The following is a 21,702-nucleotide window of genomic DNA, read 5'->3' on the forward strand; positions in this document are numbered from 1 at the left end:
GCAGTGACGGATCGCTCAGTGACATCCCGAACATTGCGTCTGTAACGCTTCATCCAGTGTCTGCGCGTACCATTCGACGCCATTTACAGCAGAGTGGTCTGTCCGCAAGACGTCCATTGCTTCGTCTACCATTGACGCAGAACCACAGACGTCTCCGTCGCCAATGGTGTGATGACAGACGGATGTGGACGGCAGAATGGAATGACGTTGTCTTTACTGACGAGGCATGCTTCTGTCTGCAGCACCACGATGGTCGGATTCGAGTGTGGAGACACCGTGGAGAGAGGATGCTGGACAGCTGCATTATGCACCGCCACACTGGTCTTGCACCGGGTATTATGGTATGGGGCGGTATTGGATATTACTCTCGCACGCCTCTAGTACGCATTGCCGGTACTTTAAATAGCCGGCGCTACATATCCGAGGTGCTGGAGCCAGTTGTCCTTCCTTACCTTCAGGGCTCGGCCACAGCCATATTTCAACAGGATAATGCGCGACCACACGTGGCACGCATTGTCCAAAGGTTCTTCATCAATAACCAGATTGAATTGCTTCCATGGCCGGCTCGCTCTCCGGATATTTCGCCGATAGAAAACATGTGGTCCATGGTTGCTCAACGAGTGACCCGGATTACATCCCCAGCTGCCACACCAGATGATCTTTGGCAACGTGTGGAAGCTGCTTGGGCTGCTGTACCCCAGGAACACATCCAACGTCTCTTTGACTCAATGCCGAGACGTGTGGCAGCGGTGATCTCCAACAATGGCGGCTACTCTGGCTACTGATTCTGGCAGGAACCACATGTCACAGACGTCTGTAAACGTAATCATTTGATACTTGGTCAACATGTTATCTACAAAATAAATTTTGTTGTGCTACCTCTTGTCTTTCTTGGTGTTGCATTTACGCTGGCCAGCAGTGTATATTCAGTTTGTCGCGAGGTAGGAGCACTCTTTAGCCATCATTGCTCCTACCTGTGATGTAATCTCTCGTGTGTGTCTATGGCTTTTTAGAAAGGAACGTTGTCCGCCCCATTAGCTGAATGGTGAGCGAGTTGAATTGCCGCGCACGGGAGCCCCGGCTGGGAAAGGAGATTTTGTTCCCTCAGGGACTGGGTGTTGTTAAATATGGGTGCTGTGCTGCCCTCATCACCGTTTCATCCCCACTGTCGACGCGCAGGTCGCCCAGTGTGGCGTCGCACTCAAATAAGACTTCCACTTGGCCCCCGAACTTCCCGCCTGGGAACTCCTGGCCACTGACACTGTAACGCCGGAAATGCATATCCCCCTATTTCCATCTATTGTACTATCAATTTGTTTTCCTTATTTTTGTTACCTGAATATATGACATTTCTGTGTCTTTACATATTGTAATTGTTTTACTATTTGTATGTATATATTTATGCATTTATGTCGATGTATAATTGGTTTGTTTCGTAAATATTATTTGTATTTTTACGCTGGGTCTTGCCTAGGGAAAACTGCTATCGAACGATTACATCGATAGGTCGTGTGAAGAATCAAAGTGTGTAGGATCTTTGGGAGTGTGAACTCTGGCGCGTGGAGTGCGGGCAGAGAGGGAGTCTGGCTGGAGTAGCGAGTGGAGCAGGTGTGTTGTGTGAAGCTCCCGCGAGTTGCCGCGCTTTCGGGTTTTGACAGCATGTAATTGCGCTCGACTTGCGATGATAGTTTCTGACATAGTGTCGCGGACGGGAAGCATTAGCTGGCGCACATCGAGAGCCCGTTTCCTCTGGTGACCGTGTCGAGAAGAAGGCGCGCCAACATCCAGCTTCTGCAACAGCGACGGCCGACAATGAGTGACTGTCGCAGCCTCCTCGATCGACGGCTTCAAACCTTCAATCAACCAACAAGGAAGACTGGAAGCACGTAAAGCTTTAGAACTGTATGGCAGACCTCAGCTTTTCCAACTTTTAAAATTGTTGCATCACAAAATTACAGCTACTTAGCATGAACCTTTGTTGCTCATTGTCCCAATTGCATTACCAAGCAGAGTCCCTTCCTTTTCCGGAATGAACATGAGTGTCGTTCAAATTCAGACGCCAGCATTAAAATACAATCATAGCATTTCACTGCTTTAATTTCAAAGTTCAGTTAAAGTATTCATAGCTGGCTACAATATTTAGATTACACAAGCACAAATTAAGAGTGCTAGTTTTGTTACCATATTTTGGCTTACCTGTGACTGCAGCTCAGGTTGGTATGTACTAAATTTTACTATTGTTAATTGTTCAGAATCATTTAATTCAAGTTCAAAGTTAAATCTCTTATTTCTAAATTGCGTAGATTCAAGTAGCTTTCGAAATGATTGTTGAGGTAGCCCAAGACTAACAGTATTTTACTGAATTTCGATGTGCTTCAGAAAGAAAGCTCACTATTAACTTCAGTCACTAAATTAACTTTCGATTTTCCGGTTTTATTAATTCTTGTGCTAAATTAAGTCAGAGTGTAGCGACATTTATTACTTCTGACAAACTTTCAGTTTTCACACTACACGTGTCAACCTTCAGTTGCCACGCTTCTAGTGCTAATTATATGTGTAATAACCTTCCTTTTTCAGTTAGTATAGTAATTGTCCTTAGGACTGGCGACCGTAATTTCCCCCAAATCTCAAATATCTAATTACCGCTAGTTCATTGTTAACGTAATATTTACTTTCTTTATTAACTTTACCCCTATTTCAAAATTAATTTCCACCAGTTTCATTTGCATTTTTCCTTTCATTAAGATGTAACCCTTTCCTTCCTCTTTACCGACAAATTAACTTCGGTGACGATTGATTTTCCCAAATTTCCATTAGGTACACACAGTTTAATTTTTCACGGTCATTAAGGTCGATAAGTGAGGGGGAGGTTACAACGCCATACGCTCATTCTCATTTCTCCGGAAAGGAACGTTAATTTTACTATAGATAGGAGTGTTGCATCGTACAGCGTGTCCATAACATTCCGCTATCATTTCACAAACTCGTAACTTTGAAAGCATTAAACATAGAGCATCATGGTTTGTTGTAAGGTATTTAGCAGCTCTGAGATTCTTTACTGTTATGCTAGGATTCTAGGATTTCAGAGTGTGCCCCCAACTCGTCGGTCGTAAAACATCAAGGCGATTTTCAGGTTCTGCACATGTACCTTAGCATTGCAGCATTAACACCTCTGACTGTTTAATCGATTCGCGCACGAATGGTTTTGTTGTCACTGGCTGGTGTTGCGGAGACGATGCATCCACTTCTCACGAAATGTCAGTCGGCATACATGGCTCGTTCAGACACCAAGATTGGGTTGCACCATAATACTGGAAGATGATGGACAGCTGCAGCTCTTTGATCTGTGGTAGCAGAAACTGTTCGAGCACGTCCAGGTAAACATTTCCCATCATGCTTTTCTCTGCTAAGAACATTAGGCCAAACCGATCATTAACGTTCGTGCTTTCACCGACGTGTTCACGTGGACCGAGTGGGTATTCGGAGCCCCAAATCCTAATATTGCGATTCACATCTTCAGAAATATGGAATTTTGCTTCGTCTCACAATAGGCACTTATTTCGTTAGTCATTGTCAGCATCTACGGAGGCCAGTGTCCCAGTCTAATTACTAAAGATTTAGGTGCCGGATCGACAAACTCCATCCCTCTCCCCCTCTACATCCCTCCTCCCCCCCCCCCCCGAACACCCTACGCTATAAAAATCACAAGTTTCGATTTTTTGAAACTTATGATAACACTTGCAATCAGAAATCATTTAGAAAGTACTGTTCTGATACTTTAAACGTGATTTCTTGCAATTAAAACAATAAAACCACAAGATCTAAGGCAAACGACAGGTGCCACTGTCGGTCCCCGAAGCAGTGTCACTTTGCTTCCTAGTTCTGATCGATACGTATCAGTTCGAGTCGGTAGTCTTTGTGACAACGACGTAACGTTTTCAACTGCTGCCAGCCGCTACGTTCAAACATTTGTATTGTGAACATGTGTTCAGTATTAATTAACAGAGCGTTTAGCGACGAATGATGACGAACATACTCCTGGCCCCTCGGGGTCACGTAGAATCCCGACTTCTCGAAGAAACAGGAAAAACAAAACACGATGTGACATAAAAACAAAATACAAACACACACACACACACACACACACACACACACACACACGCACACACACACGCACACAAATTACAACAGCCCACGCCTCTGCCCAGCGTATCACGTTGGTCACCGTTTGTCACATTCACTCTGGTGCCGGCTCAGTGGCAAATGTTGCTTACGTTGCGATTTACTATGCACATACGATTTTATATCTCCGGTGCCGACTTATTCCAGTGAATACAAAGAAATCGTGGGAGGTGCCGGCATGCTGATCCGGCGCTTTCCGGTCGATATTATGCCCTGGCCATCATGGAACACACGAATGTATACTGCAGAGGACAATCTTTTGACTGCAGTGCTGACGAGGAAAACACTATAGGTGCCACAACTCGGTTTCCCAGAAACTTCGCCAAGTGGGAGCCTGAATAAGCGAACACTCGTTTCGGCTTATTCGTAGGTTTTCGATCGTTTCTGAGAAAAAGACTGCCGAAGTTTTCGATGTAACTTAGATGGCTAAGTGGAGCCCAATTGATGGCATAGCGGCTAGCGCAGCAGCAACTCATTTTTTTTTTTTTGAGTCCCGTGTTCGAAACCGGATTACTGATTTTACAATATTTCATTTTAAATTTCATTTATCTACCCACGTCTGTAGAATGTTTCTAAGTGAACGTTTCTAATCAAGTTAGGAGTTACAAGGGAATTATATTAATTGTGACATTACAACTGTGTTTCACAATTAGTGTCATACTTTCATTATATAAAATATACTGAAGTGATATCAGGTGTTCCGCAGGGAAGCGTCCTGGGACCTCTGCTGTTCCTGATCTATATAAATAACGTGGGTGACAATCTGAGCAGTTCTCTTAGGTTGTTCGCAGATGATGCTGTAATTTACCGTCTAGTAAGGTCATCCGAAGACCAGTATCAGGTACAAAGCGATTTATAAAAGATTGCTGTATGGTGTGGCAGGTGGTAGTTGACGCTAAATAACGATAAGTGTGAGGTGATCCACATGAGTTCCAAAAGAAATGCGTTTGAATTCGATTACTCGATAAATAGTACAATTCTCAAGGCTGTCAATTCAACTAAGTACCTGGGTGTAAAAATTACGAACAACTTCAGTTGGAAAGGCCATATAGATAATATTGTGGGGAAGGTGAGCCAAAGGTTGCGTTTCATTGGCAGGACACTTAGAAGATGCAACAAGTCCACTAAAGAGACGGCTTACACTACACTCGTTTGTCCTCTGTTAGAATATTGCTGCGCGGTGTGGGATCCTTACCAGGTGGGATTGACCGAGGACATCGAAAGGGTGCAAAAAAGGGCAGCTCGTTTTGTATTATCGCGTAATAGGTGAGAGAGTGTGGCAGATATGATACGCGAGTTAGGATGGAAGTTATTAAAGCAAAGACGTTTTTCGTCGCGGCGAGATCTATTTACGAAATTTCAATCACCAACTTTCTCTTCCGAATGCGAAACTATTTTGTTGAGCCCAACCTACATAGGTAGGAATGATCATCAAAATAAAATAAGAGAAATCAGAGCTCGAACAGAAAGGTTTAGGTGTTCGTTTTTCCCACGCGCTTTTCCGGAGATAGTATGATTGTGGTTCGATGAACCCTCTGCCAAGCACTTAAATGTGAATTGCAGAGTAATCATGTAGATGTAGATGTAGATGTAGATAACTTCTGAGGTTACAATCTTTATAAATTCTCAGATTCCTATATGTCAATCTTAGATCAATTCTTAATTCTTACATTTTATTCTTATGTTTATTCTTCAGAGATATTTTGTGCATTTCTTGGATGATATCGATCGTAGAAGAATTCGAAACTTAGTTATACTGAGTACCACGAGCATCGTCCAAACGCGGGTTTGCCACAGCGACAATTCTTCATATGAATCTCACTTGGGGAAGAAACGTCGTAGCACTGCTGAAGATTTAACGCGTTGGCATTTATATAGCGGCAAACCATGCATAACGGAACGCTTTTCCGAAAAATGGTGCTTGCAATTGACTGAATTAAAATAAACTACAGGAATTTCACTGAAAACAATTTCAAATAATTTTCCCATTCACCAGACATTCAATGAGTAGATGAATAAGGAGAAAATTGTTTCATTACACGTTGGAGAACATTCGTGTTGTAATCTTGTAGATATGGGCAGATAAATGAAAAGTTAAAATAATAATCGGCTCCGAACACAGAGCGAAAATGTATAAAGTCGCGACGCTAACCATTGTGGCACAACTGTAGTTGCACGGTTCGCTGGTTAAAAGGCACATAAGGCGCTTCGAAACTTTTGATTGTCGTTTTCTCAGAAACGGCGGAATATCTACAGATAAACGTAGACAGTGTTTGCTTATTTTGAGGCCTCTTCCATTGTGTGAAGTTTCTGGGAAATCGGTTTGAGGCGCTTTCCATGTTCTCCTTGTGACATCATTTGCGCATTGTAGGACTACGCAAAATAGGAATGCGGGTAAGCTACTACAAACAGCATAGTGAACGCATTATTGTGGCCAAGATAGATACGAACCCCACACCTACTACAGTAGTACAAGTTTATATGCCAACTAGCTCTGCAGATGACGAAGAAATTGAAGAAATGTATGATGAAATAAAAGAAATTATTCAGATAGTGAAGGGAGACGAAAATTTAATAGTCATGGGTGACTGGAATTCGAGTGTAGGAAAGGGGAGAGAAGGAAACGTAGTAGGTGAATATGGATTGGGGCTAAGAAATGAAAGAGGAAGCCGCCTGGTAGAATTTTGCACAGAGCACAACTTAATCATAGCTAACACTTGGTTTAAGAATCATGATAGAAGGTTGTATACATGGAAGAATCCTGGAGATACTAAAAGGTATCAGATAGATTATATAATGGTAAGACAGAGATTTAGGAACCAGGTTTTAAATTGTAAGACATTTCCAGGGGCAGATGTGGACTCTGACCACAATTTATTGGTTATGACCTGTAGATTAAAACTGAAGAAACTGCAAAAAGGTGGGAATTTAAGGACATGGGACCTGGATAAACTGAAAGAACCAGAGGTTGTACAGAGTTTCAGAGAGAGCATAAGGGAACAATTGACAGGAATGGGGGAAAGAAACACAGTAGAAGAAGAATGGGTAGCTTTGAGGGATGAAGTAGTGAAGGCAGCAGAGGATCAAGTAGGTAAAAGGAAGAGGGCTAGTAAAATCCTTGGGTAACAGAAGAAATATTGAATTTAATTGATGAAAGGAGAAAATATAAAAATGCAGTAAATGAAGCAGGCAAAAAGGAATACAAACGTCTCAAAAATGAGATCGACAGGAAGTGCAAAATGGCTAAGCAGGCATGGCTAGAGGACAAATGTAAGGATGTGGAGGCTTATCTCACTAGGGGTCAGATAGATACTGCCTACAGGAAAATTAAAGAGACCTTTGGAGATAAGAGAACCACTTGTATGAACATCAAGAGCTCAGATGGAAAACCAGTTCTAAGCAAAGAAGGGAAAGCAGAAAGGTGGAAGTAGTATATAGAGGGTCTATACAAGGGCGATGCACTCGAGGACAATATTATGGAAATGAAAGAGGATGTAGATGAAGATGAAATGGGAGATACGATACTGCGTGAAGAGTTTGACAGAGCACTGAAAGACCTGAGTCGAAACAAGGCCCCGGGAGTAGACAACATTCCATTGGAACTACTGACGGCCTTGGGAGAGCCAGTCCTGACAAAACTCTACCATCTGGTGAGCAAGATGTATGAAACAGGCGAAATACCCTCAGACTTCACGAGGAATATAATAATTTCAATCCCAAAGAAAGCAGGTGTTGACAGATGTGAAAATTACCGAACAATCAGTTTAATAAGTCACAGCTGCAAAATACTAACACGAATTCTTTACAGACGAATGGAAAAATTAGTAGAAGCCGACCTCGGGGAAGATCAGTTTGGATTCCGTAGAAATACTGGAACACGTGAGGCAATACTGACCCTACGACTTATCTTAGAAGAAAGATTAAGGAAAGGCAAACCTACGTTCCTAGCATTTGTAGACTTAGAGAAAGCTTTTGACAATGTTGACTGGAATACTCTCTTTCAAATTCTAAAGGTGGCAGGGGTAAAATACAGGGAGCGAAAGGCTATTTACAATTTGTATAGAAACCAGATGGCAGTTATAAGAGTCGAGGGGCATGAAAGAGAAGCAGTGGTTGGGAAGGGAGTAAGACAGGGTTGTAGCCTCTCCCCGATGCTATTCAATCTGTATATTGAGCAAGCAGTAAAGGAAACAAAAGAAAAATTCGGAGTAGGTATTAAAATCCATGGAGAAGAAATAAAAACGTTGAGGTTCGCCGATGACATTGTAATTCTGTCAGAGACAGCAAAGGACTTGGAAGAGCAGTTGAACGGAATGGATAGTGTCTTGAAGGGAGGATATAAGATGAACATCAACAAAAGCAAAACGAGGATAATGGAATGTAGTCGAATTAAGTCGGGTGATGCTGAGGGTATTAGATTAGGAAATGAGACACTTAAAGTAGTAAAGGAGTTTTGCTATTTGGGGAGCAAAATAACTGATGATGGTCGAAGTAGAGAGGACATAAAACGTAGACTGGAAATGGCAAGGAAAGCGTTTCTGAAGAAGAGAAATTTGTTAACATCGAGTATACATTTAAGTGTCAGGAAGTCATTTCTGAAAGTATTTGTATGGAGTGTAGCCATGTATGGAAGCGAAACATGGACGATAAATAGTTTGGACAAGAAGAGAATAGAAGCTTTCGAAATGTGGTGCTACAGAAGAATACTGAAGATTAGGTGGGTGGATCACATAACTAATGAGGAAGTATTGAATAGGATTGGGGAGAAGAGAAGTTTGTGGCACAACTTGACCAGAAGAAGGGATCGGTTGGTAGGACATGTTCTGAGGCATCAAGGGATCACCAATTTAGTATTGGAGGGCAGCGTGGAGGGTAAAAATCGTAGGGGGAGACCAAGAGATGAATACACTAAGCAGATTCAGAAAGATGTAGGTTGCAGTAGGTACTGGGAGATGAAGAAGCTTGCACAGGATAGAGTAGCATGGAGAGCTGCATCAAACCAGTCTCAGGACTGAAGACCACAACAACAACAACAACAACAAGGACTACTCACAAAAGGGTAACCAGTTATGCAACTCATTATGGAGAGCTAATCTAGCTTCCAGCAGTTGACGTGGTGCACGGTGAATTGACTTCTGGGGGCCAGGCTGAAATGCAGCATGTCGTCTGCCAACGTTCTTGAGACACAGGGGATATTCACTTCCAAGAAAGCTTTCTGTCGCCATAAAGTATTTGGACTATCTCGTTATGCTTATTTTGGACGATGGTGCCTTCCCACACTGGCCTCAATGATTCCGTAGGACCGTTCTCACAGACTTGGATCCACCATAACAAATGACAAATTGCGCCTTTTCCTTTTTTCGTGCTCTCAGTCAAGTCTGCAACTAAGCAGAAAAGGAAAAAAAAAGTCTTTTGGAGCTGATAAGTCTTACAACAAACCACGATCCTCTTTCTCTAACCACTTCCAAGATATTATTTTTATGAAATGATAGTGGGAGTTTATGGACTGTAAAAAACACCAGTCTGACGTCATTTACCACAAAGAGCACAACACAGATTTAAGCCGATTTATGTTCTGTCGAGCCTCCATCACGAGGAATCTCAGTTCGTGATGTTAGTAAACATTCTTCCGCTTTTCCTTCAGGATTCTGGAAAATAAATGAGGCGTCGATTCGTTTCGCAGTATTGAAATATAAGAAGATTTGAAAGAAATCTTTGTTAAGAGTTTCTAATCCTCTTACTGAAATATTCTACATCATAATTAATTCTCTGTGGAGAGAGGCCCATCAGCTTCATTCTAAAACAAGTACACTGAAACAATAGCAGAATATTTAACCTACCGAGTAAGTGGGCTCACACCGGAACTTTCCAAGGTACGTGACCTTTTTTCATGTTCTGCGGATCTGATTATAAAATGAGCTAATTCCTCTGAGTACTTAACTGAAAGCTCTGTAGACAAGAAGAAATATGATGATGTGTCTCCTTATCATTATTTACAATGGAGTCACCACTTCAAAATTTGTCATGTTTGAGTCCCAACAGGTGTAAGTACTGACGATGGATTGAATTACAGTACGTAATGTCTTGATTACGCCACATTATTAGGAGAACGCTGTACCAATATAGATTTAATGCCAACATATAATCACTGAGTTGCACAAATATTTATTCCAATGTTGTAAAGGACAGGAACAAGATTGAAATATGACTATGGCAAAACGTTGGTTGTCTGTGCGTTTTTGAAGGTATAAATTTAGCACCTTAATTTTTACCCTCTCCCTCTTCCCACCCTCAACACCCACCCCACCCCACCTTCCTAGGGGTTAAATGACTTCTGAACTGTCACCAGTCAGGCCAGAAAACCCAAAATCTAGAAAACTGAAACTACTGCAGGACTTTTTCTACTGTTGATAAATATCACCACTTTCCACTCTACCTCACCCTTAAGTACCTCACCAGCAATTACACAGTCCAGTCACATTAATGTGACCACCCACTATGCTCTACGTCAACGTCCAATAATCATTCACAAACAGCAAGTGGCAGCACTAGCAGTGGAGGATATATAAAGAATGCAGGAAGGGCACGGAAACAGTGCAATCGTTTCCGCAATGTGGAAACGAAGTGCTGTATCTGACGTCCAAACGGGTGTGATCATTGGCTATTGGGCCAAGGGTGGAAGCATCTAAAAAATTGCTAAGTTTGTAACTTGTCTGTGTGCCGCAGTGGTTGAAGTGTATCATGCATAGCAAAATGCCACTATCCAAAACCGGCACCTCGGCAGCTGTGGTACATTGCGAGCCACAGGTGACAGCGACGAACGGTACCTGCCGAGATGCGTACAGGCGAATTAAAGCGCTATTGTTGAGCAACTGACCGCCCAGTTGAACCAAAGGGCTACCAACAGCGTCTCCTCAACGAACGCTCAGCGAAAACTGCTCCATATGGGCCTACACATTAGGTGCCTTGTTCATGCACCCATGCAGACTGCTTTGTTCAGGGACGAAGTCTGCAATGTGTGCACGACTGCCACAAATGGACGTCCACTGAGTGACGACAGATGCCCTTTTCAGATGAACCACGTTTTATGTTCCATGGGATAGAAGGCCGTAGGCGTGTATGGCGTGAGTAGCTGAAAGCAAACTCATTGCAACAATCGTTGGAAGAGTCCAGACCAAAGGAAATTACCTGGCTGATCTCTTCATTCTCGAAAGCACAATGGATAAACACAACTAAGCATCTATTCATGGGAACCGTGTCCACCGCTACATGCTGTTTGATTGTCCTCAGCACGGCATCATCTAGCAGCATGACAGCGGGACGTTTTACTCATCTCATAGTGTATGGTTCGAAGAGTATCACGATAAATCTACCGTGCTCCTATTGTAACGCCGGAAATGCATATCCTCCTATTTCCATCTATTGTACTATTATTTTTTTCCCTGCTTTGTTACCTCAAGATATGACATTTCTGTCTCTTTATATATTGTAATTGTTTTACTGTTTGTATATATATATTTATGCATTTATGTCGATGTATAATTGGTTTGTTTCGTAAATATTATTTGTATTTTTACGCTGGGTCTTGCCTAGGGAAAACTGCTATCGAACGATTACATCGATAGGTCGTGTGAAGAATCAAAGTGTGTAGGATCTTTGGGAGTGTGAACTCTGGCGCGTGGAGCGCGGGCAGAGAGGGAGTCTGGCTGGAGTAGCGAGTGGAGCAGGTGTGTTGTGTGAAGCTCCCGCGAGTTGCCGCGCTTTCGGGGTTTGGCAGCGTGTAATTGCGCTCGACTTGCGATGATAGTTTCTGACATGGTGTCGCGGACGGGAAGCATTAGCTGGCGCACATCAAGAGCCCGTTTCCTCTGGTGACCGTGTCGAGAAGAAGGCGCGCCAACATCCAGCTTCTGCAACAGCGACGGCCGACAATGAGTGACTGTCGCAACCTCCTTGATCGACGGCTTCAAACCTTCAATCAACCAACAAGGAAGACTGGATGCACGTAAAGTTTTAGAAGTGTATGGCAGACCTCAGCTTTTAAAACTGTTCAAAACACAAAATTACAGCAACATAGCATGAACCTTTGTTGCTCATTGTCCCAGTTGCATTACCAAGCAGGGTCCCTTCCTTTTCCGAAATGAACACGAGCGTCGTTGAAATTCAAACGTCAGCATTAAAGTAATATAGCTAATTCTATTTCACTGCTTTAATTTCAAAGTTCAGTTAAAGTATTCATAGCTGGCTACAATATTCAGATTACACAAGCACAAATTAAGAGTGCGAGTTTGTTACCATATTTTAGCTTACCTGTGACTGCAGCTCAGCTTGGTACGTACTAAATTTTACTATTGTTAATTGTTCAGAATCATTTAATTCAAGTTCAAAGTTAAATCTGTTATTTCTAAATTGCGTAGATTCAAGTAGCTTTTGAAATGATTGTTGAGGTAGTCCAAGACTAACCGTATTTTACTGAATTTCGATGTGCTTCAGAAAGAAAGCTCACTATTAACTTCAGTCACTAAATTAACTTTCGATTTTCCTGTTTTATTAATTCTTTTGCTAAATTAAGTCAGAGTGTAGCGAAATTTATTACTTCTGACAAACTTTCAGTTTTCACACTGCACGTGTCAACCTTCAGTTGCCACGCGTCTAGTGCTAATTATATGTGTAACAACCTTCCTTTTCAGTTACTATAGTAATTGTCCGTAGGACTGGCGACCGTAATATCCCCCAAATCTCAAATATCTAATTACCGCTAGTTAATTGTATACGTAACGGCCGCACATTTACTTTCTTTATTAACTTTACCCCTTGTCAAAATTAATTTCCACCTGTTTCATTAGCATTTTTCTTTTCATTTAGATGTAACCCTTTCCTCCCTCTTTACCGACAGTTTAACTTCGGTGACGATTGCTTTTCCCAAATTTCCATTAGGTACACGCGGTTTAATTTTTCACTGTCATTAAGGTCGATAAGTGAGGGGGAGGTTACACTATGGCGACCAAACTCCTCGGATTGAAATCCAATCGAGGATCTGTGGGACCACCTCCATTGGGCTGTTCGCACCATGGGAGCTCAAACGAAAGAAATAGAGCAGTTGGCCATGGCAATGGAGTGGGCATAGCCCCACATCCCTGTTGGTACCTTCCAGAAGCTCACTGACTCTCTTCTAGCACGTCCTGCAGCAGTCTGTGCTGGAAAAGTGGTTATTGAGGCTTTTGACAGGTGGTGACATTGTTATGACTGGACAATGTACTTCGTAGATAGTAAGCCACATCCATATGCATACTAAATTTCGTGCCACTTTTCCCATATATTCCAAAGTTAAATTTATAGTCATTCCCCTCCCTCCCTTACCCCTACTTCCTTCCCAAGGAATGCTACGGTTATACTCGCATAACAGTACATTTTTTGCAAACAAAGTCCTCTATAGTACTACATAGATAAAACTTTTTTAACGTTTTGACCAAAAACTTCGAAAATTACTTGACTGAAGTACATCAGATTTGTGCAGAATCCAGTAGAAATAAAAAAAAACTCTCCGATGGACATAAGCTCCCTCCCTCCCCCCCACCCCCCCCTCTCTCTCTCTCTCTCGAAAATGGAAAGTGATACTGTTGTGCTGTTTTCGCAGATTGTGTTGGTAGTCAGGACCTTGTATTGTTAGAGAATAACGAATGGTAACAAAACTTAGAAAATGAATCACCAAATAAAAAATACAGGGTGCCATTTAAAAAAGTCATATCGCTGTTCATATCTTTGTAAAAAACAAAGCTACAACGAACTCAATCATGCTAATTGTTGTCTCCCTGATGGCTAAAGAACATTTGCTTGAAACATTCTGTAATTTGCATCAGGACAAATAGTTATTTGGGGTGGAAAGATAAAAAATATTACGAGAAGGAAAATTGTTACTCGCATATAGCGGAGATACTGAGTCGCAGATAGGCACAACAAAAATACTCTCACAATTACAGCTTTCAGCCATTAACGCCTTGTCAACAATAAACACACATATGCACATGTGCACACACTCACGCAAACGCAATTCACACACATGGCTGCAGCCTCAGGCAACTGAAACTACACTGTGAGCAGCAGCACCAGTGCATGATGCGAGTGGCGACTGGGTGAGGGTAAGGAAAAGGCTGGGTCATGGAGGGGGATGGAGGGGGAGGGATAGTAAGGGGGCGGGTGGCGGACAGCGAAGTGCAGCAAGTTAAATGGAGGTCAGGGGAAAGGTGCGGGGGAAGGTGTAGGAGTAGCGGAAAAGGAGAGAAATAAAAAGACTGGGTGTGGTGGTGGAATGATGGCTGTGTAGTACTGGAATGGGAACCGGGGAGCGGCTGGATGGGTGAGGACTGTGACTAACGAAGGTTGAGGCCAGATGAAATGGAATGGGACTAGGGGTCTATGAAGAAGGCAGGTGAGGGAGTAAGGAAACGGACATCTCTACTAAAAGAGAGTAAAACTTACGGAGTGCCATTTACGAGTTTGTACTGACGTTATGGGTATCAGTAACATTTTACCAAAAAAAATAAGCATGTGGTAACTTTGCTAGACATTCAAGTATATTTTCTATATATTTAGAAACCTCTGTTGCCATCAGAATAATGTATTTGCAAAACAAGAGGATTTCGACTGACTCAGAAAGAAGTGTGTATAGCAGCCTTCAGACTCACTGTCAAGAACGATGCCAAGCGCCCCTGGAAAGAGAGAGTCGGGAAGGACTGGTGTGTAACACTCTGTAAATGAAACGCTCTTTCGTTGAGAAAACCAGAGTGCTTCTCGAAAACCAAGAGCAGCCGCGTTAAGTAATGAGACTATCACAAAAATCTTCCTGCATGACAAACTAGCTCGTATATAAAATATGGATGAAACTGGGTTACCACTCAACAACAGACCTCTTAAGGTCATTGCAGAGAAAGAAACAAAAGAGTTTTTTCTTTAACCAGCACTGTAATTGATGACAAAGTTACGGTTATTGCTTGTTGCAACACAGCACGTGCATATTTACCACCACTTTATAACACTAACCTGCTGTGACATAAGCTAATGTTACCCTCTGAGAGTATTTGCGAAATTTTTACTGCGTGTCTGACTAATGAATGAAGGTATCGGACTATAATTTTGCATATAGTGCAATTAATAGAAAAACTAAACAGGCTTTAACTTTCGGGTTAATGAAAGTAGTAAAATTCGTATAGGGATGAAAAATCGAACGGTCACCTGTCCAATTAGGCACATGAATTTTGAAATATATGTTTAAGAAAATTAAATATTAGTTACTGGAGTTACTTTCATTAATATTTCGCTTTGAATAGTACACAGGATACAAACGGACACAGGGCACTCTGAACTGTTTGTAGCAGCAGTCACCAACACTGCACGTACTAGTAATCATAGATAGCAAAATTTGTACTGACATAACTGACATACAAATACCACAAATAAAAGTAAATAATACTACAATTACACTGTTTGTACTCCATTTATAGAAATGTACCAGATTTCCTTAGTAGCAATAATATTCCAATTATCTTTCTAATATGAGAAGAGTATGGTGGGGACCAGTAAACTGATATTGTATCACTAGTCAAACTCTATGAATATTTCAGTATCAAAATTCAATTCAACTAAATTTAACTCCTAGCTTCACTTGGAATAGTTTATGTTTTTACTTTTCAAGTCAAATTATTCAACACTGAGCTCAATTAACTTCAAAAATTCGTTGATGATAGTAATCAAAGCTAAATTATGTTTAAAAGTTATTTGCGTTTGTTCATCACCTGTGAAGCAGGTAATTTAGACACTAACATCTACGCAGTCTGGCACTGAATTTTTGCAAAACAATACTTTGTAATAAGTTGAGAGTATTTCAGTAAAATTATAACTAGCTTTCCTCTTAATAATCCTTGCACATCTGACAAACATAAATAAAAAATGATAGTGCATTTGAAACAAAATTCTCGGTTTTGTAAACACTTAGGAGAGGACCCTGCATAGGCTCATGATCAGAATAAAAGTAATGGTTCTAAACACACGTTTATAGCACCTGGATTATTATTAAAACCACTCCCACAAATTAACACATCCATGCTCTAATACATATCTGTATGCATCAAGATGGTGGAGCAGTGGCGAAGTAGTGGTGGCAAACGACGTGGCGGCTAACTGTATTCACGGCTCTTGATATTTGAATGGTGTATACAATTTCGTCTTGGCGGCGGATTTTTAATGTGTTAGAGCCATTCCTTATTGCCGAGAGTACCATGTAACAGCCAACTCCACGTCCGAGGCAAAATTCCTTGCAAAGCGGCTTCCAATTGCCTCCCTTGGCACCGTCGGTGTGTACCGTGCAACGGCTAGGCTCTGACTGTGTACCGTTCCCACCAGGTAGCCGTCCAGTTTGACAGCCAAAACCACCTTTTACATCGCGCCGAGCCACTTCCGTTGCGGAGGGACTTCCCTACATCTTTTACATTTTGCAATACAAGTGCTCTAAACATGAACCAGCTACCAATATACAATGTTTTTCTTCCAAATATACACATATTACAAAATTTCATTATTTTAAACAATATTTAGCTTTTTCCACATATACATGACAATAGTTTAAATTTCCTGTCACAAATCAATGACTTTAATCTACAAAGAATAATCACTTCGTAATTACGGATAAGCACTTACATAATATAAATCTACTTCTAATCGATATTAGTGTTACAACTTGTTATCTTCAAGGACCAAAGACAAATAACTTGTCTAATGGGTCCATTTCATGTATGAATGAATGTAGATGGATTAATTAAAAAAATATTTCTGAAATGGCTCAACCTTTTCAAGAGAAGAGAGTGTCAGAGAAAGTACTTATTTCAATGGGCATCTGTCACGTTCTTCACTATCAGCGCTGGAATTCTGCCAGGAGAATGAGATCGAAATGTTCTGTTTACCGCCACACATTACCCTTATGCTACAGCCTTCGGACAGGTGTGTTTTCAAGACGCCCAAAATATATTAGTTTGAGATGGCACTAAAATGACAGCAAAGGAATCCCAACACCAAAATGGGCAAAGTTTATTTCATTCAGCGAAGCATGGGTGTCAAGTGCATTATTCCGCTTAGCTGTGAGTGAATTTCAGATGAGATGGAGGATTGTCGTTTGCTCCTCTGAAGCTCTAAGAGAAAACACAGAAACAATCACATAAAATGCTGCAACAACCGGTAATTCGTTAACAGCTACCACAAAAGACTCCTCTCGGAATATTCTTTCTTCTGGACACAAAGAAACTGAAAGAAAAACTTTCAGAGTTGTACCAAACGCTCGTGACACGTCTCCAGAGAACATTGCTGTGATGAGAGCGAAGAAGCTGTGGCCTACTGATGCAAAAAGCAGTAAAAAAAAGCTCCTGATCCTAATGGTGACGGAAAAAACATGTCGGAACCAGTAAGAGAGCTAATATTGGCCTATTCAAGAACACAACTAACAAAACTGAAAGGAATGTTTGAGACACAGATTGAGATTGCAGTGCCGACGATCTTGTGCTCCTAAACTACTCTGAAGATGAGGCTATGGCATGAATGTGTGGATTCTGCCAGGGGAAATGGTTGCGTGTTTCAGATTAAGATAAAAGTAAATGGATACAATGCCAAAAGTGTACCACTAGGTTACATGAAGACTGTGTCAATACGAGAGGTCATAAGCAATTTTTCTGTGGACGCTGCAGGTGATCTATGAGAACAGAAACATTTCACCAAAGCTACTTATAACTGTATTACTAGAGATAGTGAATATTAAATAGAAATTATTATATTTCCAGATAACTGTTCACATGGTTTACTTTTGTATTTTCCTATAATTTACCTTATTCTATTAGCCCCGACCACTATACGAATGTCCTCATTGCCCTTTTGTCCAGTCAGAAGAGTAAATCGAATAACAGCATAATATAAATGTTTGGCAGTTGTGTACCACCACTTAAGATCGATAGGATAGGTATACCAATAGAAGTAACACTACATGACTAAAACGAAAATTTAGTTAATAATTGTAGGGAAAAATTTAACGCAAATTCAAATTATCCTTATAGTCCAGCTGTACTCCATATCGACAAATGTACTTGCTCGTTCGAGTATGCACCTACACCTCGCACGGTCAAGTACTGTTTGACGATGTACACTTCACAGATGTTTTGAAGTATTTTACCCAATGATGGCAGTTAGCCGAAACGGATCATTAAAATAGGAAATAATAAAGTGTGACCAAGAAGAAATAAATGTTGCTCGTTTGACTATAAGAAAGTTCGTGCAAGGAGTATAGATATGAATGACACATTATACTTGTGTATTGCTGGAGCGGACAACACGTTGCTAACCAAACAATGAATGTAATCAGAAACGTTGGCGATCTGATGATGGGAATTATAGCTCGAAACCGGTGACGGCATGTGAATAAAGCATTTCAAAAGAATTAGTGGCTGGTTGCGTTATTCGCAGACAAATTATTTTTTCCCATCTGTTTCACGAAGTCTCAAATGTGGCACTCTTCCTAAATAGTCGAGGCTATCCCAACAAGCAATTCTAAATCTTTGCAGGCTACGTTATAGTAACCATCCTTTGCATACCACCTAAAAATGTTAAGTTCAATGTTAGCGGTGAAGATTAGCGACTAATGGGCATGCTACTTTGTACTGCCATTTTTTACGCTGATTTTTACCATGCAGTCCGTAGTATTCTGAGTAGATCAAACTCGCAAGAACTACAGGGATAAAGACATGTGTAACAGAGATAAAATCTCACGTTTTAGTTTTGTAATTTCCTGTCTCACTGTCTCGACTTCATATTTGGCATAATTTTCGGAGGAATGATGACGTCTTGGCTGTTCCGCATGAGTTTATATTTCTTTGCGTATGCCATTCACGGCTGATTTAGTATCGCCTGCTATTGACAACCTGCCAATATCAATTTCAGTGTGAAGACAAAAAGAAAGAGAAATCTGCACTCCGGTCTTTCAGACGGAAATGCTGTCTAAAGCCTCGGTTTCCCTCTTATGCCCGCAACAACTGCCGGAGTGTATTTGTAATCGGATTTTTAGAGACTATAGGAAACAGTTTTTTAAGCCCGCATAATCTTTTTGTATCAGTGAAAACACTTTTCGCCTGCTGGATATTAATATTTTTAATAACTAGACGAGTTTTAGATTAATTAATAAGGATTCTCTGTGGGTGATAGTTAAAAGCGTGTCTCATTTCTTGAAGGACCGCTTCTTTTGTTCTTTTTAGTGTTATTAAAATGTCAAGACGAAATTTGCATGTCGCATTAACTGTTTTATTTTATTTATTTATACTTCAAGTTCCTTAGGATCAAATTGAAGAGGAAATCTCCAAGTAATGGAGAGTGTGAGTGTATGAAATTACAACGAAAAGTAATAATAGATAAAAATAAAATGTTTATGAATCCAAAAGAAGTCAACTCATAAGTGTAAGTAAAAATAATCAACGATATAACATAAGAATCAGCTTAATTTTTCAAGGAACTCCTCAACAGAATAAGAGTGACCGATAAAGAAACTGTCAAGGTTCGATTTGAAACGGCGTGGGTTACTGCTAAGATTTTTGAATTCTTGTAGTAGCTTTCTGAAAATGGATGTAGCAGTATACTGTACACCTTTCTGCACAAGAGTTAAGGATTTCTGCCGAGTTTTATCTAAGTGAAAGCTACGTATTCTTAGGAATAAGCTGATATTGTTAGCAAGAAACGACACTAAAGAATATTTATATTGGGAGGCCAATGTCAAAATATCCAGACTAGCGAACAGGTGTCGACAGGAGGTTCGCAAATTCGCAGCACTTATTGCCCAAACCGCCCGTTACTGAGCCAAAATATCCTCTTAGAATGGGAAGAGTGACACCAAAATACAATACTACACGACATGAGCGAATAAAAAGAAGGAGAGTAGACTAATTTTCGTGTCGAACCATCACTCACTTCAAATAGCGTTCGAATAATAAAAATGGAAGCATGAAATATTTGAACAAGCTCCTGAACGTGGGCTTTCCACAACAGTTTACTATCTGAACACACAGAAATTTGAACTGTTGAGTTCCACTAATCTTATGCCCATTCCCTGAGATAAAAACTTCGGGTTTTGTTGAATTTGCGTTAGAAACTGTAAAAATTTAATCACTCTGTGATTTAGCATTAGTTTTTTTTCTATGAGCCATGAACTGATGTCATAAACTGCACTATTTGAAACCACGCCAATCTTGCATACACCATCCTTTACTACCAAGCTAGTGTCATCGGCAAATATAATTATTTTGGAGTTGCCCATAATACTAGAGAGCTTATCATTTATATAAATAAGGAACAGGAGTGGCCCCAACACCGATCCGTGGGGCACCCCCCATTTGACCGTATCCCACTCAGATTCCACATTACAGCCTTCTCAACATTGTGAAACACGAGTAAGAGGTGAACCAATTGTGAGCTACTCCCCCTATTACGTAATGATCCAACTTCCGGAGCGATATTTTATGATCAACCCAATCAAATGCCTTAGACAAATCAAAAAATGCGCCAAGCGTTCTAAACCTTTTGTTTAATCCATCTAGTACCTCACAGAGAGATGAGAATATAGCATTTTCAGTTAAACGAATTCTAAAACCGAACTCTACATTTCATGGCAAATTATTTGGTATAAAATGATCAAATATCCTAACATACACGGCCTTTTCAATAACTTTAGCCAACACTGATGGCATAGAAATAAGTGTAAAATTGTTGACATTATGCCTTTCTCCATTATTATAAAGCGGCTTACTACTGAGTACTTTAATCGTCCAGAAAACTTATCATTCCTAAAGAAAAAATTACAAATGTGGCTAAATGTAGGGCGAACATGTGCATCACTGTACTTTAATAATCTGATAGGCACTCCATCATATTCATGAGAGTCCTCAGTCTTCAGCGATTTAATTAGTGACTCAATCTCCCCGTTGTCTCTGTCACAGAGGAGTATTTCAGACATCAATCTCGGAAAAGCATTTGCCATGAGAGTTAAATGATTCCCAGTGAAAACTTAATTTTTATTTAATTCACCAGCAATGCTCAGAAAATTATTGGAAACACTGTACATATATCTGATTTATCTGTAACAGAAATATTTTCACTACAACCTGACTTTATATCGTCGACCTTGCGCTGCTGACCAGACACTTTCTCCACAACTGACCATTGGTTTTAATTTTATCCTGTGATTTAGCTATTCTATTTGCGTACCACATACTCTTTGCCTTCCTAATGACGTTTCTAAGCACCATATAATACTGTCGGTAATGGGCTACTGTAGCTTGATTGTGAGTACTTCTAACATTTTGATGTAATTATCGCTTTGTTCTAATTATATCCTTACCCCACTAGTCAGCCAGTGGGGCTGCCTTTTGCTGCCAGTACCTCATTTAGAACGTTGTCTTGGAAAGCAACTCTCAAAAAGCGTGAGAAATGTGTTAAGGAAAG

Source organism: Schistocerca cancellata, chromosome 3, assembly GCF_023864275.1.
Source record: "Schistocerca cancellata isolate TAMUIC-IGC-003103 chromosome 3, iqSchCanc2.1, whole genome shotgun sequence".
NCBI classification, from domain to species: Eukaryota; Metazoa; Arthropoda; class Insecta; order Orthoptera; family Acrididae; genus Schistocerca; species Schistocerca cancellata.